At 38.0% G+C, this 25923-nt stretch overlaps 1 long non-coding RNA gene across 1 annotated transcript; it reads right to left on the bottom strand.

Annotated features, from left to right (window-relative positions):
- Positions 1–2133: 2133 nt before the first annotated feature.
- On the bottom strand, positions 2134–3993 carry LOC145660360 (uncharacterized). Its single transcript, XR_014126644.1, has 3 exons — positions 3888–3993; positions 3478–3705; positions 2134–2765 (listed from the first exon to the last, which is right to left on the bottom strand). It is a non-coding gene; the product is annotated as an uncharacterized LOC145660360 (long non-coding RNA).
- Positions 3994–25923: the final 21930 nt, after the last annotated feature.

The following is a 25923-nucleotide window of genomic DNA, read 5'->3' as shown; positions in this document are numbered from 1 at the left end:
TGTGAGCTCTGTGGGGTAGGGAGGGGAGAGGAACCTTATACAAGTTCCACTTGAAATAGGAAGCCAAGGCCTTCTGGGAAACACTAAATTGAAACTAAGGCTGTTCCTGATGGACCACAGGATATGCCTGCAAAATTTAAACGTATCAAAATGGCAAAAAAGTCTGTTAGTGCCCATTCATATAAACTGAATGCCTTGTAATGTTCTCAGCCCCTCAGAGAATACTTGCAAGGTTGAGGAGAGACTGCAGGAAGAGCCAAATGGTTTTGACATAACTTTATTTTAGTGCACTACAGGTTTTCTCTCCTCCCCACAGTTTAATGTTGTATTCCACTGGGTCATGGAAGGAAGTAGCCAAGTAAATCCCTCCTGTCTGGATTTAGGAAAAGCGAATTTTGAAGACAGGTGAAAAACAGAAAGAAAAACACCCTCAAGTACAATCATTCTCCTTTTTATTCTGCTCTAGAAACTCCTACAAATAACACGACAGTGCACACCTATTTTTGTTTGTAGGAAGTCGGAGGCTCTGAGATCCATTATAACGTTCCAAATGTGTTTTTTAGGTTTCTCGGAAGGTGGAGACAGCTTGTCCAGAAAAGCGTCAGCGATCAGTGTAATTGTGCGTGGACTCTTCACTTAGCACGAGGGGCTTGCTAATTCACCTCAGAGGTGCTTACATGAGGGGCAGGTTATGGTCACCGACTTTTTCCCTTTTTTGCTTCTGGAAAGGAGAGTGATGCAGAAGATTAAACAGAGCCAGGAGGTGGCAGGAGGTCGAACTACTCCCCGTATGCATTAAGAGACGACGCCTATGTTTTCAAGACTTGAGAGTGGTAGCACCTACTGATACTGTGGGACTTTGTATCCGTGTTTACTTTAAGCATGGGCCAATATTTCCGGAGTGGCTGAGGAACAGATAATACTCACACAAAACAAACAGGGCTCATCAATGGAGCAAAGTGGCAGCTTGTTATCCTTAGCAAACTATTCCATTTTAGGGTGTAAAAAATAAATTAAAAATAAAGATTAATATCACTCCTAAAACAAGCAAACATCTAGTTCATCAGGGTTCTTAGTAAAAAAAGATATATGTTTAATCAATCTGGCTGAGAAATGTAAAAATCAAGAGGTTTGGAATTCTAATGAACACTTTTTTTTTTGCTGATTTTATGTTTCATTACACCTGAAACATGAGGAGTCCATGCTGTATGTGTTATAGTAATGTGAACTGAGACCCTTTTCTATGGTGCACCACATTTTTATAAAATTATTTTTAATTTAAAACCTTTAAAATTATTGCACTCATCTTTGCAGTAAAACTATGATCAACAGACTTTATTTCCAATCTGTGTTGTCAAAAGCATGTTAGCCACTTACTTGAACATAATTAGACCTATCAGGATTGTATCAAAAGTCTTCATGAAAAATAGGTTAACATATGAGTCTCCTGCAGTAGCTATATACTACAGTATGAGTCTACAAGCGTTACAGCGATTAAGTTGAATCCATGTTGGGTTTTAGGACTGAACTGGGGCCTGTCCTGCTCCGAGTTTAAAAAGGAAAGCGGTTTCGCTTGTGCCACCCCAAAGACTTCAGTTTACGTTTTCAGGAAGTGGACAGATTTATTGACATATAAATTACAGGCAGCTCTGTGGCAGGACCAGAGCTATAATGCGCTCTGCATATGTGCAGGCCTGTAAGTATTGGGGTGAGGAGAATAAGCTTCACCCTACATGGTGGTGCTACCTCCGTTTGCATGAAAGTGTTACATCCATCATGTACACAAATTCAGTTACAGCCACTGATACCATCAGGAATTTTTAAAACAAATACAGGCAAATGTTCAATTCATTGATTAAAAATCCATCAAAGGAGCAGTTGGAGTTGCCCCATATACACTGCGTTGGATGTACATACATATAAATGCCTCTGGTTATTGTCACCCAGAATGATACCATGGTTTGCATGAACATATTTTCTCAAATTTTTACAGCTGATCACACAATTATTAATATGTCATAAACAGATGTTTTACTGGATATATATATATATATATATATATATATATATATATATATATATATATATATATATATATATATATATATATTGCAACCCAGAGAACTTCTATTGTAACGTAACTGTATGGGGTTCACGGAAAATTATCTGCATAATATTGGATTTTAAAAAACCTTTGAATGGCTATGACTAAATAATATTACATTCTTACAATAATGAATGCAATCGTTTACCAGATTACTGACTCATATCTTACTGGTTTCTTTGCCTTACAGTCTTGAATTTTAAGGTATATTTATATCTTCCCAGAAGTTTTGGTATTGAGGATGTAAGGGTTGATTGATGTTGAACACACCAAATCGCACTGCTGACATTTCCCATGTTTTCTGTGCTGTCTTTTTTCCACTTTGAGTTCGCTCTCCTCTGTGACCTCGTCTGTCGCTGTGAGGTGTGAGGGCTACCCCAGGGAGCCAGAGCAGGGACTACTAAAGCCCCAAATCCGGCTTCTGGTGGTTCAAGGAGTCGGCCCAAGGACCGGGGCAGTCAGACATGCAGGAGATAATACATCCGAAAGAAAACAGGCATTTCCTTTCTTGCCTCAGGATGTAAAAAAAAAAAACAACAACCCCAAAAGCAAACGATAGGAATACAAACTAATTCATCACCTGTTTTTTTACAGCTCCTGGTTGGCTCATATTTCATGACCGCCTTGCCTCCTTCTCTTCATATTGTCATAATGTAGCAAGCTGCACACAACGTTTTGATAACATTATTATATATAACTGTACGCCACCGAGTGAAATGTTCACACTTTGAACCGTGGTCTTTTCTATGAATAACTTGCTTTAAATTATTACAAAGACATGCCCTGGAACACAGTTTAATGAGACCCAGGGAGAGTTAAACCTTGAAATAAGTGAAAGAAGGGAGAAGTCTGACTAAAGCAACAGTAGACCATGCTACCAGCAGCAGTAGCGACTATAGCTAAAGCTCTCTCCTTTGAGGTAGGACCATGCAGGTGAATTCTGCTTATGCTCTCTAGTCCTGTTACCACGTCCTCCCTTAGACTGGATACTTTATAGCATCATCATGCAAACAGTAAAATGTAAATCCCTGACAATGCGACAAACTAAGAGATCATAAATTCTTCACACTTTAAATATTTATAACCATAAACTAAACGATTTTTATTCAAAAATCTTTCGATAGCCTCAGAATGAATATGACCTGGCTGAGATCTGACATCAGTTTGTTCATCCTAGATCTGAACTCAGACATGAACTCTGAACTCAGGTTTCTGTAAAGCTTCTAAGTGAAAATGTGTGCTCTAAAAAGCATAATACAAATAACAGCAACCTAATGAGGTGCAGAACCATGAAGAAGTGCAAATGAAAATGTTTTTGTGTTAACAGGGGGTCATAACAAGTGTCTTCATAGCAAGTGTCTATTTATACTTACATTTAAACATTTATTTCACTTAATTTGTGCCATAATGTTTTGCTGAGGCTTGAGTGTAGTATACCCTCTTCTATCACGCATCAGAAGGTTGAGTCTGAGGGAAAACCATGCAGTTCTATCCTCTGATGTGAAAGGCACTTGCCGGTTTAGAGCAGCTGGGACTCGAGCCTGTAACGAAGCTGGAGGGCACATCTTTACCCTCTAGTCCTGTTAGCACATCCTCCCTTTCTGGATAGAATCACCATGTAAATAATAAAATGGAAAAAATAAATCCCTGGCAATGCTACAAACTAAGAGATCATAATTTCTTCACACTTTAAATATTTATAACCATAAACCAAGAGAATAAAAATGTTTTGATAGCCTCGGAATGAATATGACAAGGCTGACATCTGACATCAATGCTTTACCTGTCTCCAGATACTAATTATCCATCTGTGCCATATGGGAACTCCATACTGGAAGTGCTGCTTCAGTGGATTCCTGTGGAACCGTCTGTTAGTGTCATTGGACATCCCTCCGAAAGAGTGGCTGATTTAGCACTCAGCTCTGTCTATTCCCCTATTCCTTTTGTGGAATTATATATTGTGTAAATGGTTTAAGGGTCTAGGGGATAGGCAGGACCTATTCGTACATGCTCTCTGTAGATTTCACATGAGGATGCGTTTTTATTTCATCCCACACTCACATCTCTGCAGTCAAGCTGCTCGATTTAGTTCTGCTCTCCAAGAAGAAAGAAGTTCCTTACTGAGCTCAACCCAACTCTGGCAGTAGGGTGCAGAGGGTAAACAATGATGGCATTTACTACCATTTTCATAATGATGCTCCTCACTGGCAGTATCCTTTGGAAACTGCAGTCATAAATTTTATTACTATTAAATGTTTCTGATGGGAGTTGACAAATATTTGAACGGATCTGTGCTGCTTGGCAGGAGCAGCTGGCTTAAGGAAAATCCCCAGCCCTGAAAAATGAGGAACGCATAAATACTCCAAACCCATTTATCTCTATGGTGCTTGGGTGCAATCTACGCCCAGTTCAAATTGTCCAGTGAAAATACAATGTGCCTTAGGGCAATCGCAAAGATTTTATGAGGGCAATAAAATTGTCATTTGTGGATGGTTCAGAATCTGAACATTGTGAGGGCATGCTAGAGTGCATATTTTGTAATGAGTGGACGTAGAATGGCAGGGCACTTTTACGACAAAGAGGCTGAAATATGAAATACCACAACATGCCAGTAGCCAGAAAGAGACCTAGAGAGCAAGTAAAAGCAAATTATTTTAAGGTCAGTATCTTTGTGGATATAATACTTATAATCTTGTTGGTTGCACTGACTGGCAGATGGCCTAAATCCCATGAATCCTGTCTATTTGACGAGAGGTCATCCAAAGGAGCTGGTCACTAGAGTCATGCTGCCAGTAGGAATGACCATAATTTTTCCTTGTGAATCTTAAAATGGGTGGCCAACACAACCTAGGAAAATTTACCAGCAATGTCTTGTGGTTAACCCCATTCTTATTCCACCACGATACAGTTCTCATGTAGAAATAAGACTCTTCTTCCATTGTTGGCAGTGCAAACTGATTTATGTCAGTGTTTACTGATGGTTTTCAGATGGCAGCACTTACTGGACATTGTCCTATGTTTCCAGATGAGTCTCTGATGAGTATATTGGTCAAGGCCTCTGGGGAACAGCCATATTTAATGAGGTTATGTGTTGCTGTAGACCACTTTGTGGAATCTGGTTTTCGTGCGGGAAAAACATATGGTTCACTGTCAAAGCACATTTAAACATTGTAACAGTTTGATTTCATGGTGCTTTTTATGTCATTGCGCATTTAGAAATATATCTTATTTGTCTGGATTTTGGCTTTAAGACCAGTTCCTGCATATTCACATCGAAAAATTTCTGAAAATTTAAGAAGCAAGAATTTCCGCAATTTGATATTAATTTCAAAGGTCCCAATTAAAGTTAATTAAAGTTAAAGGTCCCAGTTAAATTTAATTTCCTCGAACTATTTCTGGAATCAGTGGTCCGCCATTTAAGCTATTACTTCGATTAATCAGTCCAGACTTGTGATCATTTAATAAGCAACAACATGAGGCTCCCGAAGTTTATTTATATATATATATATATATATATATATATATATATATATATATATATATATATATATATATATAATATTTTATATGTAAAAACACTTTGCTTACACAGCTGAAGAAGGACCTCTGTCTCAAATGTTCTGTTTCTCTGGAAACTGTGTGCTTTACTACAATTTTGAATCTCTCTGTCTGTCTCTCTCTCTCTCTCTCTCTCTCTCTCTCTTCTCTCTCTCTCTCTCTCTCTCTCTCTCTCTCTTAATCTTAATATCCTGCATAAATACAACTTAATCTTTGGTTTTAATTAAACTAATGTATTTTAACTCTGGTTTATGGCTTTCTCGTATATGTAAACAACTATACTCTCTACAACTATACCCTCTCTATCATTTCCACCTAGAGTCCCATTATTAGTGGAAAATCAGTGGATCCTCCTTATGCCACTTCAGGGAGTCACCTGTGACTTGCGCATTAGGTTTTACTTGGCAAAGAGCTGTTTTGTGACAAGTAAAATGCCTGTAAAATGCACTACACAAATAAAATGTAAGTGGTCTGAGTGTTTACAGAACATCTAAAACTACTGATTATAATTCTGTGAGTTGTTTTATCCAACCTTTGTTTAGTGCTTTAAAATTACATGTCAAATAAATAATTGTCTATTTACTTGCAAAATGGTATCATTATCATAATAATGGTGTTATTTTGATTTGCATGCCCAAATCCTAAAATGCAATGCACAAATGGTGCATGCCAGCATAAAGAGTACTTTATCATCACAAAAATGATTCCCCAGGCATGTGATAGTCCTACATATATGAGACATATTTCATGCATATTTTTTTATTCATTGTGGAAATTATTTATTTGCACTGCATATTACATTCAGCATCATCTGGAATGCCATTTGTAAATCACAAGTTACTACAGTTAGCCTGCACAAGATATTTGAGAGTTGGTCAGCTGAACATGAGTTCTCAGTATAGTATTATAGTTATTATAATATCATAATTATTATAGTATTATAGTATCATACTTTATAGTATTTTGAAAAAGAGTTTGTCTTCACTCTTAATCTGCCACTTTTATCATTCATGAAAAAATAGCAAAAGGACATGTTTTATTATTTTTGTTAAGTTCTCTGCAATTTAAATTTTTTTTTTTATATAAATAAACATATAGTAACATATTTTAACCAAATATAACACCTAAAGTTGCACCAAAATTTGGAGATTTTGGGAAAAAAATGTAAAAAATTTGAAAGAGATTAGCATTTGAAAGAGATTAGTGCTGCTTTTGAAGTGTTACTGGAACTGTTGCGTAGGTTCAGCTAAGATATAGGTAATATCAATGTGTGTGTCTGCCATGGTTGGAATACTTTTAATAGTTTTCTTTTTCATTGACAGAATCTGTGCAATGAAATTACTAAACATTTAAGGCAAAGCGGCATCCGATAGTACTTCGACATTTAAATCAAGTGGCAACAATGCTTCAAATAGAGCAGGATTATATGACACTAGTGACTAGTGACATAAGGTAGGTCACATACCTTATATGAATAGCCCCAAGAGATCATTCAGTATGTGCACAGCATTGAGCCAAAAAAGAAGAGAAAGATCTCACTGGCACTCACATTACAAAATGCACATCTGCTTAAAAATGTGACCCAAGGAATTGTATTATGTTTTATATTCTAAAATATTAATAATTTTATTAGAGTGTAACCTGATTTTTAATTTTTTTTAATTTTTTTTTTGTGGATATGCCCCCATGATGCATAAGGAATTTTTCTGCATTAATGGAAAGAGTAAAAAAAAAAAAAGAAGCAGATATTCCAATCTCGATATTTTCCAAAAACCAGGCAATGAAAGTTCAGGATATCAAATAAATTTCTGGTAAATGGAAAAAGAGAGGTTCCTCACCTGGCTTACTGTGCAATGAACCACAGAACCTTTGTAAGTGGCGGCTTATACGAGGGTTCAGCCATCTGTAAGATGTATTTCCCGTGCCGAGAGCCATGCAGGGTTAGTCCTGAAGGTACTGAACCAAGAGGTGGGCCTCCTCATCTGAAGGTGCAGATATGTCATTGTTGTAGATACAGCTGCATTCTTACAGGCATTCTTTAGGCACTGACCACCACCTTGACAGTTTCATAAGGCGACGGAGGATTTTAAAATGGACTCTGTAGTCAGAAAATGACCATTTAACCATTTTTTCACCACCTGTGTATGTTAACAACCACTAAAATGTACCTTGTGAGTTTGAGCAGTTGTACATTACTTGTCATTTAAACAATATTGCAAAATGTACCAACTTCTTTCAGCTGAGTAAAAAATTTAATTAACATTAAAATAATATGGCTCTTTTAAAAGTGAAGCAAATATTTGAATCAGTTTCTCTGGTTTTCTCTCAAATAATAAATAGTTCAGAAGTAAAAGCATTCTAATGCAGTTCACACACCTTTTGTTACAGTTTATAAATCCACCACAGCAACAAAGTGATAGAGATGAATATAGAGTAAAGAGAATAAACCTTTTTAATGTTAATAAAGGTTCATAAATTAATATTCTCTGTGTTTAAATTTTGTTGTTTTCTTTCAGCCACAAAAAATCAGAAACCTAAACAACAATATTTACACGGTAAAACTCTTATTGTTCAGTGGAGTCTTCCAGGGTTCATGTGTGCCCAGCTCATGTTCATCTAATAAACACTGAGGATGATAATTCAGCCAAAGGAATTCTGCCATGATAGCTTTAATGCATGTCATGCCCACAACATTGCAAATATTATGACATGCATAAATTATATGTATATGTGCAAGCATAGTTCATGAACTCCTGTGTATCTTACCATGTGTTACCAGATAAAATCTCATTTAAAAAATAATTTTTATTTTCTCTAGTTTAAAATATAATAATAGTAGTAGATGTCTATGTATTTACATTTTAAATTTTAGTTTATTATTTTAAGCCTTTCGAGCTGCTTGGGTCCTCCCCATAAGGTACCTGGTATCTGTCTACCTGTGTTCCTATGGCAGACAGACTATTGTGTGGCATATAATAATAATAATACATGTGATTTATATAGTGCTTTTCAAGAACCCAAAGACGGTTACAGTCACCGATACACGATACATGCAGTATTAGAAAACACAATAGGCCTAATAATTCAGAAATAACAATATTGAAAATGCCATGGAAAGAGCACAGTTGAAAGTCAGGGATAGAGGAAGGTTCAAGGAAGATCATACGCTAGGAAAAAAGTATGTTTTAAACTTGGATTTTCATGTAGAAGAGAAGTAGATTACCAGACATACATGGAGAAAAGACCTGAGAGAGTGAGTGGGTTTGTAGTTAAGAAGACAGGTAGGGTGGAATGATTGTTGAGAGCTTTGCATGCGAGAAGGAGGATTTTGAAATGTGTTCTTATCAGGAAGCCACTGAAGATTGTTCTGTACCAAGGCCACCAATCCGCTCGCCGGTATTTCTGGGACTGTTCCCCTCTGTCCTGCTGTCCTGCAGTGAGTCTCAACAGAGTCTTCCTTTTCTTTGACTTGTTTTGTTTTTGTTTGTTATTGTTGTGTTTGGCTTTATTTTGTTTATTTCTTCCTGTTAGGTTTTTTTGCATTCAAGTGATCTAAAGGGTGAAAAGAGTACAAGATAAATGAAAACTATTATTATTATTATTATTATTATTATTATTATTATTACATATTTTACATCATATTTTACATTTTGCAAAGATGCTTATTTGGCATCAGAAGTTATGAATTTTATTTGTTATTTGTTACCAAATAAAATCTAAAATAATAATTTATACTAACATTAAAAACTAACATTGTGTTAACATTGTGTTTTGATTACAGTTTAAATCTACATTTACATACTCTGCTATCACAGCTGATGAATGTACTAGACTAAAGTTTAATCGTTTAGAGTAAAAACTTTTAAACATTTCTATGTATCTATGGAATACTGACAATTGACTTCCGTTCAATTGCACATTTTAATTAAACTCTGTTTTGCAGAAACATATATTCAGCTAATATATTCCAACTCCTTCTCCACAGTTTGATCTCACTTCTATTGGCAGTACACAGGGGTTTTCTCAACAAATCTCTCTCTCTCTCTCAAATTCTGTGCATTCCTCTGAGTTTGGTCATGCAGAGCCTTCCTCATGAGAGGAGGACTGGCTTTCCCAAAGCCGATATTAATATCGCAGACCATTGTGATGGAGTTATTTTCATGGAAGCCCTGAAGGAAGTCATGTGACTCTAATTAGTCCCTTGGGCCAGCAAGGTCTCCATTAACCACGTTGTTTTAACTCACATAACCATCAATGAAGTGGAAAAGCCAAGCGAGGAAGTAGCAATCACTGTGGCTGGGTGGGTGCTTTTAGTTTAAGCCTTTTTGAACACCTATTTTGTAAATGGGCTTCAGTCTAAAAAAAACAAGTTTTCTCCTCTGTCTTTCACCCCTTTGTCATTCTTTGGCTTTAAAAAATGAGCATGCATGCACATTTATGCTGAGCTGCTAGCATAAAGATTGATGGCCTTGGGATCGGTTGATTAACACCCTGTTCAACATGTGTGGGAGAAGTAGTGCATAAAGGCTCATACAGGCATAGTAGAGTACATTTCCAATAAGAACACCTTTCTATATCTGCCACCACCATCATATCATATAAAATTAGATGGTTTGCTATGTAAATACATGACTGCAAAAACAGACACGGCCACATGATGCTTCCTCTCATAATTCTGCAAATTTGCCTCCTTTACTGACCTAATGGCTTCCATTTACTTTTGGGCTTGTTCCAAGGGAAAGTGCAGAGCTGGGCCAAAGCCTGTGGACAGCTTTCAGATGTGCACCACCGATGAGCTCCACTGAGTCTAACTCAGTTCCAGCAGAGACGCTGCACTAAACCTACGCACTGACAAAAAAAAAAGTCTGAACCCCCTTCTGGTTTGCATTAGCGAAGAGATTAATCAGAAAATAAGGCCTGCAACTGGCATTCTCACATTTCTAGCTGTGGAAGCACTGTGAACTCTTTTTTGGTAGGATTTTGAGAGAAAAGGAGTTGTTTTTGCTGCATGTTCCAGGATTTAAAGAACCAGGAATTATAAAGTGATACTTTCTTCACTTGGGTAAAAGTAGTTATTGCCAAAGATTTTAATTGTCTGAGAAGAATAGGATCACCAGTTGATGTCTGTAAAAATAAGTAACAGTGATGGACATTTGCCACGTTAGTGGCCAAAACTCTTACGTTCTCCCTGCAGACTCAGTCAGACCAGACGGTAATACAATGAATCTAAAATGCAGAGAGACATATACTCCATTTTCCTCTTGGATTGCTGTCATGAAACTGTTATGGCTTTTCCTTTGACAACGAATGGGGCAAAGGGCGACGCAAGGTCACGGTAGAACACAGTTGTCCATTAACACTTAAAGGAGGCATAGACAGGAGAAAGGACCTCTGTTGCAGGTGAACAAGGTCCTCCTGCAGCAACCCATCATGCAGAATACAAAGTTGGATAAGGGCGCTTGTGAGAGCAAAGAGAAATATTTTTCTATTAATTGTGCATCAGCGTACTGATATATAGCGCTGAAGCAATGCAGTCAGACTATTTAATGCATGTTCTTTTTTGCCCATCTATTTATTGATCATGTGAAGAGAATAAATAAAATCTACACAGAGGAAGCAAAACAAACTCTGTTCTAACTGAAGCATGAATTCTGTACTGTTTAATGTTTTCAGATTTGTAAGGCTTGGCCATTGGGGTAAATGGATTTGCAGTGCATGGCCTCACAGTAAGAAATACAGGAGGTCTTGTAAACATAAAGTCTCAATAGAACCTTTGATAAAGATGATGGCTGTGAAGAACCGTTCACTGCTTCCAAATGTTATAAACAGTCACCAGCAGAGCCACATCTGCATGTCACCCACCAAAAAGGCCACGTAAATTTCCTAACGCTTTCCTCATGGATGTCAGCTCCATGTCGTATGCTGCGTTACGCAAACACCCACCACAAATGTTAATCCTGCACACACAGCAGGGCACGGGGGCCCCGGGTCGAGCAGTGCGTAAAAACCGACACACGTGCACCAACACGCGCATCTCTTCCATACGGCCCATGGCCAGATCGAGCATTAGCAGGGGGGAAAATGGAAGATCCACATTGAGGACTGTGACACTCTGGCCCTCCCCCTAATTCCCCAGCCACCCAAAGAGGGCCAGGGGGCCGGTCCTGGACTGGGCCGCACATTAACTGGAACAGGTGCAAGGGAGCGGGGCTTGTTTTCCTTCATTGGCTCCTCAGGAAATCATAAAGCAAATATATTGCTGGGGGGACGGTTTTTCGGGGTGCCCTGTGAGCAAACTGAGAGGGGAAATGGATCAACGCGTGGCCACCGAGGGCGGTAAATCAACAGGCAAAAAGGCGAGCTGAATGTACTGCACAGACCCCGGGGGCCCAACCCAAGGCCAGGGCCTCTGTCAGTCATGGCCTGGTGTTAATGTCAAAGCCAGCTGGGGCTGGCAGCACTGCATTTCATGGGGGATGGATGATTGAGTCATCTGTGTCAGTCACTGCAGCACCACTAGAGGCCATTATGATATAGGCAGCTCAGAAATGATGTTCAAGAATAGGGTACGGCAAAATTTGCAAGTTCACAAACTGCATTCTACAATGCTACTGTGAAATGTATGGTTGTCTCTGCTGTGTCCTCATAAAGTAGCACAAATATCAGCTACTGCCTTCATTTCAGTCAATATCAGACAGTTCTAAAGTTGCTGGCAGAGTTCTTTTCTTTTTGATCCTTTAATGCATACATTCATCAAGCTTTAAAGTATTTTAGATAAAAGTTTCATTGATCATGAATTGCTGCTTGCTTTCTAGATAAGATGTTTTAGGACTTGTGCAGAAGTTACCGCACCTCTTGTTTTTCTGATTGAGTGTTTCAACACATCATATATGGAAACAGCTGCACTACAAATTAGTTCTTATGTGGTGACATTGACAAATGAGCTGCACGGAACTCTTTGCAAAGCCCTGAAGTGCGCAGTTCCATGCCCCCTCTTCGTTCCCCAGGTTCACAGGTTCAGTTTGCGTATTCCTCATTCTGCGCTCGAATCCTACTGCAAAAGACAAAACTGTACAAAACTGCAATGCAAGCTGTGTAAATATGAATTCATTTACAGAGTGCTGTTCTCCAGGGCAGCTTAAATCCGAAGCACATTAAACATTATGCATAATTTCACCTGCACGAATAAATCACATTATTTTTGCAGGGATGGCTTTGGGGAATACATTAGCCAGGGCCATGTGCGCATTCCATGTTCATGACAGTTCATGACAATAAACTCTCTTCAAGGTCCCGCTCTGAGCTTTGGTTAAATAAAACCCAGACACCGGATAAATGCAAAGTGGCTGCAGTAGATTGTGACAGTGTGAATTGTTCATCTTCCTAAAAAGGACAATCACTTACTAGATTACACCAAATAATCTACCCATGCAAGTGATAGACTCCAAACTAGTGCTTAAAGAATGCTGCCAGAGCTTTTTGTTTTAGCTTAATAGTTGTAAAGGATACAATGAAAGTGCATTTGAATATAGGTGTATTGACTGGAAAGGCTTGCAGCAAATTGTCTTGGTCAGTACTATGAATGAAAAAGTAAGGTACAGAATGACATGCAATTTGCAGAGCCCTTCTGCAATTAAGCAGTAGCAGTTATCCGAGCCATCAAGGTCCACACTGCTCCCAGCCCTGGTCTCATTTTATATTATAGAGTTGCTTTCAGTATAATTCCACCTGGCAGTAACCTTGATTCTGGATCTTTGATTCAGCTGTGTCTCACTAAGCTCCTCAAAGAAAAATTTTATATGAAGCTTGGTGTTCCCTTTCATTGACTTGTTCGACAGAGCTCACTTATTTAATAAATGCTGTAATGTGGAGTCAATTCACAATAAACCAGACACAGTACAGGCTCTGCAGTTTTCTCTGCCCGAGAATGTGACAGTCCAAATCTAAAGTTGTGCAGAGGTGACAAAGAAAGCATGGCCCACAGACAGTTTCATAAGCATCCCCAATGAAAAACACCAACAATCAAGTGGACTGCTGCTAAGACAATGCAAAATCTGGAACTGGAATTAACCGTACGAATTAATGGAATTAATGCTCTATGATGTGTATCACTCATAATGGATGCAGAGGGGGAAGAAATCTTAACCTGACAAAAAGTGTTTGGTGCTGTGGGAAAAGAAGGATGCGAGGAAGCAGACAATGAAGGCAAGTTCTCATCCCAGTCATGACACACATCAAAGCTGCAGTCGTGACTAAGTGTTCTTTTGATGTTGTACAAACTCATCCCTTTTCAAAACAAGGGGAAGGATATTGTGCCAGTAATCAAACACAGCTATGGCACCTACATTTTTTATTCATGCAGACCATTATTAATGAACATAATTAATCAATGATATTTTATTTAATGTTATTATATTACATATTATTAGAATACTCAAGATGAGAGTAACAATTGATGCATTAGCTGGCTCCAAATTACAAGAAAATAACCTTGTTCGTCATCATTTTTATATGAAGGTAATGCTTTTATTTGTCTAGTAACTGTATACATGGATTTCTTATATGCAAAATCTATTACCAGATTGAAAAGAGCAAGTTTGATTACTGTTTATGCTGTTATTAAACTGCTTTACACTTTGACATGGTGGTAGTCACGGGCACATCAAGCACCAGCCTACATGGTCAGCTGATGTATTTTCTACTCCTGGAACCTGATATATCACGTTCCAGAGATGATACTCTAACAAAACCAACAGTGATGTATGTAGCTTAAACTTTTGTGTTAATTCCTCAATGTTGCAGACACTGTACTTGATGTTTGCCTTTGCTTCAGCCTTCGCTTCATCTATAGATGAAGTTACCTATATCAATTTTTCATTTGTGAGTTGACTGTGGTGCATTTTTATGTATTTACAATAGATTATCTTTTAGGTTCTATTGGATTTCATTCTATTTATTGCAGTTTTGAATAAAGTTGTTTGCAGAAAATATTTTCCCTGAATTCTCTTGAATACAAATGATATTTTTTAGTACATTAAAGGTGTTAATTTCTTTTTCAAAAACATCTAAGTAAACAGAGTAACTTATATAGTTGCTTTAAAAACAGGAAACAGGAAATAGAGTACTTTTACCTAAAACTAAATACAGTTCTTTTACCTAAAACTAAATTCCAGTTTTCTTGTGTTTACCTTGACAATGATAAAAATAACACCATCTGGAAGAATTTATATATTTAATGGTAGAACTAAAGCAACAAATGTAGACATTTCATTAATTATGTAAAGGTTACAAAAGTCTTATTTTATTTATTTGCTTATTTAACTAATTTACTTATTTTAAAGCAAACTACTTTCAGACTCAACTGACATAGAAATTTTGCTATTTGTCATTTACAATTTTTTTGTGGTTTCTTTTAGAATGTTGCAACTGGTATGATATTATCTTCACATTCAACGGGCTGTTAGTGATGTTGCAACTTATCAGAGGTTGCCTTAACGAGAACCGAAACCCCTCATTTTAGTTTAGGCAGCTGGCTATACCCTTAGTTTCTCAGTGTGTGAAAGTGGCTGTTACTTCCTTAAACTTGCTGCAGGCCCTCAGGTAAAAAAGGAGGGAGAGAATTTTCACCCCAAGGTGACCACCACTGCCGACGTCAGAGCAAGCTGAACTGTTGTGCAATGCTTATACGCGCGTGTGTGTGAGTGTGTGTGTGTGGAGGGCATATTTCATGAAATTGCAAAGGAATGGGCTTAGTCCATTTTCTTAGAATTCTGATGAGCAAAACCACAGTTGATTGTTCCAACTTTTCTCCAAGTAACTGTATTAATACCGCTGTGGGCAAAAAGCTTCCCTATTCTGCAAATGACACATTGTCACCACTTCCTGTTTTGTTATCTGGGTGTTAAGAGCTTTTCACATTGATAAATAAAGCACAATTCTTTATATTTATGCATTTTAAATAAAAGATTCGTGGCTATCAAAGACTAAGCACGATACCTTCTATAGACCAACTGGCCCCAGCAACAACCACAGCAAACTGTTATCAATACCTGCAATAAGAACACTTGTCTATGTTTCAATCAGTTGTTGCAAATACAGTTCACTGGCATTCACAATTGAGAAACAGATAAAAAGCCAACCATTGTGCAGGGAGTGTCTTTTTGTCAGCATACATTACAAAAAGATGAAAGTTTGTAACAAAATCATATTCTGGAGCATGTTACACAACTGTGGAACTGTGATAGGTGCTGGTTTGTCTGTCTCAACACATGCACTGGGGCTGATCACACTGTAGCTAATGAGAGTCTAAGGTTACAATACACTACAGCTTTTTGGAGAAAGACAGCATTAAGTGCTGAGATTGCTGATTACATAGCAGCTTCCGGGAGGTTTGTCATAATGTAGACTTGTTTAGAGTCTTTAAAGAGAACAGGCTTTGTGTTGTCCAATGTGCTAATGAAGTTCAAATAATAAAGGATGGAAAACCACTAAATCTTAATGCAAAGCAGTTTATGCAAGTGGAATATAGTTATAAATACAGACAAAGACAAAAGAAAAAGGATCACATATATGGAAAAATGGAAAAGTCTCTCTGATTAGGAGTAATAGTAAGGAAATAGATAGATCCCACACTGTGTTGAGGAATGCAGTCAGTGAGCTAATGATGTAAATGATCTGTGCTTTTCTGGAGATCTAAAATATTTTTTCAACATTTTTATGTAGAGATTTATCGTTAAACAAGATATTGTAAAGCAGATGTAAATCATGCAAAAACATGACTCCTGGTAATGCTTTAAAACATTACACTGAGTTATTCGCCCTAGCTCTGTGCGTATTCATCAGAGATTAAGGAGCTATGCACCTGATACCTTCTGAAATTTCTATCCTTTCTATCCTTATTATTCAAGTACATTGCAATAAATAGCTGTCTAAAGACTGTAACCCTTAAATATTACCAGAAACTTGGTAAGCCTGTAATAAATGAAGTGCATGCTCAGTTGGGGTAACATTCGATGACTGACCAGGGAAGAACATTCCATATTTTTAGCCCTGAAAATCTCTATAAGATGCACATTTGGGGTCACTGGCCTCCTGCAAGTTAGAATGCCATCCAGCGACTTTTAAAGCAGTCGATTGGATTTGAATAGTTGAGATATATCTATGAAATCCAGAATTAATTGGTTGCTGCATACCACATTCACTGCTGTGGTCTTCTATGGTGCACCATGGTCTTGTGCATGAACCATCCAAAAAATAAAAAACAACAACCAGCAGCCATCTGGCCAAATACTTTTGTGGCTCTAAAGTGCAAGGACTGTAGAACAAGGCTATAAATACTAAATGGTACATGCCATTAAGGCAATATTGGTAGTTTCCACTTTGACCCTGTGTTGTTTCATAAAAAAGGTACTTATTACATCACCTTACATGCTCCCTGGGAATCAAAGCCATGACCCTGGTGTTACTAGCACCTTATGCTAGCTATTTGTCAGGTCAGGATGTAGGTCAGAGTAAAAGAGTCAAAATACAAAAAGTTTTTTTTTTAAAAGGTCTATTCTAGTATATTATTTACAACTTGGAAACTTTGAACTTTTGAACTTCCACTGCAAATAAAAAAAATATATATCTAGATTCTATGTTTGACCCTATAACATTTGTCAAACAACTATTAATTTTGCTTTCATAAAGCAATTTTTGTTTTGTTTTGTTTTGTTTTTGAATGAGCTGAGAGGGAAATTAATTAATTAATTAGTACTTAGCTCAAGTGCTTCAATATTTTAACTCAAGTGCATTTATGAATACTCGAGTTTCATTTTTAAAATAACAACATAGCATTTCATCCAAACATAAAGATATTTTTACATTTAGTCAAGCTTTTGTTTATTTCTCCAAATACTTCTTATAGATACACTTTATAGGTGTTTAGTTACAGACTTTATCCCTTGTCCTGTGCAATTTGTCAGTCACCATCTAACCAAATCATTACTAGCTAGTTTTTGACCACTGGGCCACTGTTGACCAGATATTATTTGGGTGACAAACCATTCTCATCTAGGGTTGCACAATATATTATTATCACAATATAGTCTTTTGCAATACGGATATTGCAGAAAGTTGCAACAGGCAATTAAGCTCCCATGAGCTGCCTGACCAATCTCAGAACATGAGGTTCTCTGGGTGCTTTGATGAGTCATGAATTCACATGACCTGACAAGCATATATAATGCCTTTGATCATGACACACTGCATGTGTTATGGTATCTTAATATGATTTTTCTTTACATTTATGGAACCTAGTTCTGAATACAGCTTTAACACTGATGTGGTTTAGAGGGGTGCTTGTGATAGTGAAGGTGTAGCAGTGTTGCTGGGGTTATACATATGTCATGTTTACTGCTGCACTGAGAATGGTTTGTCACCCAAAACCATCCAACATATTGTGGAAAACTGACCACAAAGGTCTAGAGCATGGCTATAACAAATTTGGCAAAGCAACAGATGGACTATAGACATACACAAGACATTTTTGATAAAGTGTCAGGTTAATATACACATAGCCATTCCAGCTTGCTCCCAGAAAGACATCTGATGATGTTCACTAATGGCACAGCTTTAGTTGGTCTGCAGTGGGATGAACATTACAGGGCAGCCTTTTTTATTACATGGCCTGATGATTCACATCTGTTTAGCACATTTTAGTAATGTAAGCCATTTTGTAAAACAGAATGCAATTTAGCTAACTTCATGCCAAATGTTCTAGGCTTAGTTACTCTAGGACTTCAGTTCACAACATCTGGATGCAATAGTGACAAACGTGACATAACACAGAGATGTGCAGAACAAGTCTGCAAAACCACTGCACATTTCCTCTCATCTCTCATGGCTGATTTAGAAAATTACCAAGTCTTTCATGAGTTGAACAGACTTGTGAAAAATACTGGGTACTGCTGTGGTATAGCTTGGTTAAATTTGGTTGTAAATCTTTACCTCTTGTTTTTAGCAAAACCTGAAACTGGTGTATACTTTGACTAATATGTGAAAATGTCACTGGTGAACTATATTATAGGGTGGAAACAAAGAGTCATACCATTAACATTGCCTTGCATGGGGTTAATCTTTGTGCATCGTATGCACATCTAAGATGGAAGGAATCAATGGGGAAAAAGAACTGTCAATGAAAGTGTCAACATCAATGCTAAAAATCAGATTGAGTCAAAATTATGATTATCGCAAATGTCATGTCATCTGTCTGGGTCAGATTATTTTAGTCAAAGGTCAAAATCAGTACAAGAATAACCTGACAAACAAAACACTTTCCATTAGTGTTTTGATTTACTGTGGCATGTAACCTCAATAAGATTTTTTGTGTGTTTGACACTGAACATGCATCAGAAACTCAGAGATTTGCACCACATGTGACTGAGTCAAAAACAGCTGTTGCAATGGAAACCTTTTGATCTTCTGTTTCCAGCCAGCCCCACAAGTGCAAGGGTTTGCTTTAGAGTGCTGTAGCTACAGTGTCCAAATAATTTTTTAAAAATGTTAGACTGTTTCCCCTTACTATTATTCTTTGTTAATCTTTGAGCTGAATGTAGACATTTTTCTTTTGATAACCTGACTATCGTACACCTAATGTAAACTCAGGTTTTCAAAGGACTCATACTACTGCATATGCATGTAAACACTGTAATCACACCACCACTATAATTTATTCACAGTAATCAGATTATTGTACACTTGTTATACTTATTACTGAAAATCTTTGTGCACATATTCATAGACAAAGTGGGCTTTATTCAGGCTGCATGTTAATTTCTAAGATATAAAGAATGTTCTAGATGTTCTTTATGTCCCTTGCTTCTGAATTTACCCTGGTAACAACTTAATTGAAGACAGATGGTTTTGATCTGTCATATAACTTAATCATGTTATATAATTATAAACTTAAGGTTATTCAATAAAGGTAGAATTACATTGTTACTGGATACAGACCAACCTGGAGTCATTGAGATCACGTGAATTATTTTATGCTCTCATGCAAAGTGAATTCTCCAAAAAGCTTTGAAACCACAGTTCAAACACTCAAAGTTCTCACAGTTCTTAAAGACTCAAACACCCTTTAAACCCCATTTCAGTAATTAATGTTGACCTAACCATACCTAAAGATAATTTCTTGCTCTTTGTGATGCCACTTGAATGATGACATTTCAATGTATTCAGACAAATCTGCTAGTTTCATATACATGACTACATTTATGAACTGGGCTAAGGACATGGTTCCAGTAAGGAGAACATTGATTACGTAGAGGCACTGGGCTATATTGTCACTATACTGAGAAAAATATAACTGGCTCGTATCATGTCAATGTCAGTGAGGTAACTAAATTAACTTTGGTCAAGATCTCCATTTGACTGCTTTGTCCCAGGGCCTTAAGTATTTGTTTGGTGAGTCCCCACTTTCACTCACTTTGTCACGTTTGGCCAACCCACTGTCTCCATGGTAACCCTGTCTCGTGTCTTTGTTTTGCTTTGCTTCCTTCTTGTTCCGCCCCTCGTTTCACCTAATCCTTCTTTCTCTCTTGTAGCCCTTGTTAGCCCATGTATTTAACCTTGTGTTTGTTCAGGCTTGTAATTGGTCACTGTTAATCGAAGCTTCTGTCATATTCACTATACGTACTTGTTAGTCCTATCGTTGGTTGCCGTGTTTGCTCTACCTGTGTTTACGTAGCTTGTTTGTCTTGTTCGCATTCCACATTGTATCCTGTTTCCCAGTTCCCAAGTCTGGTATCATGTGTTTTTGCTCTTTGTTTGTTATGTACCCTGCATCTCTTCGTGTTGGTTCTGTGACCTTGGATCGTTATTATGACCACAGCTCTGGATTTACCTTTGCTAAATCTCGCTCTTCTCAGCCTATGCGTCCGCCTCATGATCGCGCCACGTTGCACAATTGGTGACCTTTCACTCACCGCTATGGATTCAGAGCACTATATCTACCCTCCGCTGCCGTGGGGTCAGAGAACTGTACTGAGTGGAGCAGCAGGTAAACTTCCCACGTCCACGAGCGCAAGCACAATAAAGCATATGGTGACACAGTGCATACAAGAGCGAGCGAAGTATCAAACTGTCAGTTTCACTATATACAGTATAAACAGATATGTTGCCTAGATCTCAACCCATCTCCACTTGTCCCACATTTCTCTTTCAGGTTGAAAGTAGTAGTGTAAGTTAAACCAGTTATAATTTATTTTAAACCAGTTTAAAATTAAGATGAGTAATAAATTCTTGTGTTTATTTTATAGCCAAGAAACTGCTAGAAATGTCTTAGAACCATCTTTACACCCTCATCCTCAAAATATTCAAGAAGCTTTAATATGCATGAATTTGCAAATTAGAAGCAACCCTGCACTGCAATTACATGTACTATGCTGTTATAAAATGGCATTAGGGACATATAACACTATGACTCAGAGTCCAAAGAGTTTCTTCACCAAAATTGAGGGATTGTAGGGCTAGCATGGTAAATTCAATTGCTAATTTGTGTTTATTGGCATTGCTTGCTGCTACTGTAGCTGTAGGCCTACTGTACTCTAACAGAGACAGTACTCTCTGGTAATCAGCCAGCCAGCAGGCTCAGTTCGCCAGAACTTGATGAGACGTACAGCGTTTGATGGGTATACTTTTGTTTCAGCTTCTAGAATAGTGATAAAATGCTATTCACTACTCCCGGTACAGTTTGAAGTTTCCTTCGAATGAAACATTTTTACACCTTATTGTTTGGGAACTCCTTTAAAATTGGTGAATATCTCATGTGAAAACACTTTGAAGGGAACCATTAGGGCAATTTCAATGCACCTTCTGACTGCAAGCACAAGGCTTGTCAGGAATAAATATCTAGCTAGCTGATTAGATCGCTGCTGTGACATGTGATGCTTTTTGTATAGTCTAGTAGGATTTTAGTATAGTCTCAATTTATATTGTCTTAATTTATACAACTGTACTCAATACAGCCAAAATACTACATACATTACTATAATCAAAATCTGACCAAAAATCATTTTAGTAGTAGAGTTTTTTTGTTTGTTGACTAGCTTCATCTAAGGGAACTTTAAATAAATAGCAGCAAGATGACTAGCTGCATCCCACAAGACACATCAACACACTATTATTGGTGATTTAGCATGTTGAATTATGATAGGTTTTTGTGACATCACAAACTAATATCAAACATTGCACTCTCACAATTATATTTTTACATAAGTACTAACCAAGTCTCTCCTTTTAATGAAAAAATGTGATATTTGCAGCATTGCAACAAAATATCTATATAATAATGTTCAACACTCCAAGAAGACTTAATCATTTGAAAAGCATGGGGTGTTTAAGAGTTATTTAACTGAATTCTTTGGCTTGGAGAGTGGCTGTATTCTCCCTGTGTGCTGGGTTGCCAGGAGCTCTGGTCTCTCTGGGAAATAAATCCCATAAAGTGTCTGAGGGAAAATAAGCTCAAGAGTGGTTGTCTTTGACTCCACTCATCTCAGACATGTCTTGTCTCATGGCTCCTCTTGGCTATCACATGTTAGCTGTCCAAAACATGGTGTGGGAATCTTTCACAGGTGCATCCTCAACAGCCGACCTCTGGATCAATTCACTATTGGCTGTCAGCCACAGTATATTTCATTTCTTAATTTTAACTGAAATATATACATGTGGGGGGGGTTCTCAGATGTGAAACTGAAAACAAAAATACAGGTTTATTCTTGAAAAGCTGTGAAAGAGGTGAGGAAAGAGGTTTTGATTAGGACAGAGGACTTATTATGAAAAGTGACATTGTTTGGATATAAAAGACTAATGACATTCAAATTGCAAGGTGCGTTAACTAATCCTGCATACCGCAATCAAATTATTTAAAGTTACTTCCAAACAGGTAGCATTTCACCATATCTGTAGCTACTCAGAATCAAACTCGATGGAAGACCTCAGTTATGATAATTATTGCCATAAAATGTCATAGTTCAAGACTAAGAAATAATAATAATAATAATAATAATAATAATAATAATAATAATAATAACTCCTTTCTCAGCCTTCTAGGGGTTGGTCATATATAATTCTTCCCATTCTCAGGCCTTCTATCAGAAGAGGCCTAGGAGTTTTTATCTTATTTACTCTCACAATGCTTGGTTGATTCAAATTTGCTTTGCAGCAGCACTGGTCTTGAATGATAGACAGACTGGCCAAGAACAGAGTGCCCGCTGTGGAAGCATGATGCTTTAAGTGCTTCGATAGGATAATTATGACTCACATCCATGGGATGCACTTTACACCCCCTCTGATTTGTATACCATCCAAACTATTCCACTGATGATGCTGTCAACACTGCTATCCACAAAGCCCTCACACATGTGGAGGGCAAGGCTAGTTGTGTTCATATGCTGTTCCTTGGTAACAGCTCAGCATTTAACACAGTCATCCCAACCAAACTGATTGAAACACTCCTCACTCTTGGACTTATTGGTGCAAAATTTTCTAAAGGACAGAGCCGAGTCAGTCAGAGTTGGCAGCCAGACATCCAGCACCCAGACTGTGAGCACAGGGATGCCCCAGGGTTGTGTGCTGAGCCCTTTACTGTACACACCCTTCACTTGACTGTATGATCTCCCAGCATAACATCAGAATGATCAAATTCACTGATGATACAGCAGTCATTGGACTGATGTCCAGGTGTCCAGCCATGTCCAGTTCATATGCTTTGCAGATGTCTATGATCCCTGCCACTTGGTTGTGTCTTTCAGTGTATATTTTTTCCCACTGTAAAGTTTAAGAATCAACCAGATACTTGCAGATCAAAAAGGCCTGTTTTATTTTGAGAGGGACAAGCCAAAGCAGTAGTAAAAAGACAAGCAAGGGTCAGAACCAGTACAATGGGATTACTAACATGAGGGGGCATCAAAAACAGTGTCAGATCACAGTTAAAAAACAGGAAATCATGCATCCAGGCATACAAAGGTAAGGTAAAAACAATGGTTGGGAAACAGAAGAGAGTCATCATGAAAAACAGGCAACAGGATAAATGCTTGGTACACATTATGGAATTCAGTAGCAATACTATGGCATGGCACCCATCAGCATCTTGTGTCCAGCTACAAGATGCTAGACTGTCTCATGGATTTTTTTGCACAATCTGTATTTTGAGTCTTGTCTTGTGTGAAACACCCCTGACCTAGTTTTTAGTGTTTGTTAATGTGCTACCATTATTAGTGCCTTTGTGCTCACCCTTGTTACAACTGGTGTACAGCGTTTGGATTTTTGATAGAGCGTTCCATGCATTATGAAGAGTTTTCTGGTTATATCCTCTGCAGCTTCCAGCTCTTGTCTTTGCCAGCTTATTATATCTTCTGGGTATCTGAATACTGGCAGCACATACTTATTTAAGACTTTGTTCTTACTAGCTCATTCAAATGGCTATTGAGGACTTGGATGTTGTTGTCCTTCTGGTTTCTGCATTATGATTCCCATGTAAATGGAGAATCCCCAGGTATTTGCAGCTGTTATACAGGTCTGTTATTTGGTCTTGTGGTAGTTCATTTCCCTCTGTCCTGATCAGTTTTGCCTAATTTACTGTCAGCTAACCACACCTGTCCAGCCTGAATGACATTTGTATGTCCATGCTGTAGTTGTCCCTTTCCCTCTTGGCATGTTTTCCAAGTACATGATGTGGCTGACGGTAATTCTACTCCTGAAACTGTATACCCACCCTTTTTAATACCTCTAACCACTCTTGTTGATGATCTGGCCGAGAACAGTTTTCAGTTCTGGATGAAAACTCTTGTAATCTTACTGGCTTTATAATTGGCTTATATCTGGTCTTATCTTAGAATCTTGGTGGAAAGCTCCATCTGTCAATAGCTGGTTGTCACAATTGCCCCTCCCTGGCGTCAATGCTGTTTTTGTTTCTTTCCTGATTTTCTGTTCCACCCCCTTGCTTGTATCCCCACTTGCAATTATCTTCAACTGTGTCTTGTTAAGTTATCACTACCGTGTGTATGTAAACCCAGCCGTGTTTACTGGTCATTGCATTAATCTAAGCTTCTGTTTGTGAATTGAAGCCTGTTTGTTATCCATGCCTTGTTCGCTATAGCTTGTGTTAATCCTAACCTTTGTGTGTGAATACTAGCTTTTGTGTGTAAAATCCTAGACACTGTTTGTCATTGTGTGGTTTTGTTTGTTTGTTTATTATGTATTCGGACTGTACGTGTTGGCTCTATGACCCTGGAACATTCTAACAACTCTGAATATGTATTTGCCCTTAATAAATCTTGCTCTTCTTTCATACATCACCTTCCCACTGGAAATTCAGACAAAGGATATAACAGCTGACCACACCTGATTTTGTCCACACTAGAGCCCCCCTGTAACACTGCAAGCTCCTGTGTGCTTTGGAATGAAAATAAAACCTAAACCTGAACTTAATATGGAATGTTGGCTACAGGTGATGATCTTGTCTTGTGGTCTGTGATAATGTTTTTGGTGTCCATTACATGCCACTGGAATTCACTTGCTGTTGTAGTAACAGATCTGACATATTTTGGATTTTAAGATGGCAGAATGCAAACTGGCAGAGATGGTTGCAGTTTGGTAGGGTCTGGTATGACTTTTCACTAAGGTGCCTATGTTCTTATAGCTGAGAATTTGAGGCAGGTAAAACAAAGCTTAAATCCTTCCTACATTTCATGATATCTTCACTAAGCAGTTGGTTAACTTTGCTGTCTGGCAGGAGACACACTCTGATAATGGAGATTGTGGATCCAGTGTCTGGAAGCATGCTACAGTAAAATCCAATACAGCAGAATAATCAGGGTAATGTGATTAGCCAGGCAGCCCATGATTGCTCTGTTGGAGGCAAAGTGGGATTTCAGTGATCCTCTGACCGCTGATCCTCTGACTTTGATCCCCTTTCTCTTCAAACACCAGCATGTCTGCCTCAGTCACTTGTCTCTCCACCTCTTTCTTTGTCCCTCAAAGAAGATCACTTGCCACCTAACATGGATGGCATCATTGGGTGCAAGACAGCGTCTGTCCAGTCTGTCTTGGTCAGCACATCACTGAAGCTGGTGTGAGAGCCTGCAGGGAAGCCTATAGTTCTAAATCTTCCTGAACTTCTTCAGGACAGTTAGGGTAGATAGGCCTCACATGTTGACAACACCATAGCAGATTCTGTACTTGTAAAATAGCTTGTTATTGGTCAGGCAGGAGCCGCAATC

The sequence above is a fragment of the Electrophorus electricus genome, chromosome 2 (genome assembly GCF_041902795.1).
Source record: "Electrophorus electricus isolate QZ-2024a chromosome 2, ASM4190279v1, whole genome shotgun sequence".
In the NCBI taxonomy this organism is placed as follows: domain Eukaryota; kingdom Metazoa; phylum Chordata; class Actinopteri; order Gymnotiformes; family Gymnotidae; genus Electrophorus; species Electrophorus electricus.
The sequence above is the reverse complement of the archived record's forward strand: the minus strand, read 5'-3'. Positions and strand labels throughout refer to the sequence as shown.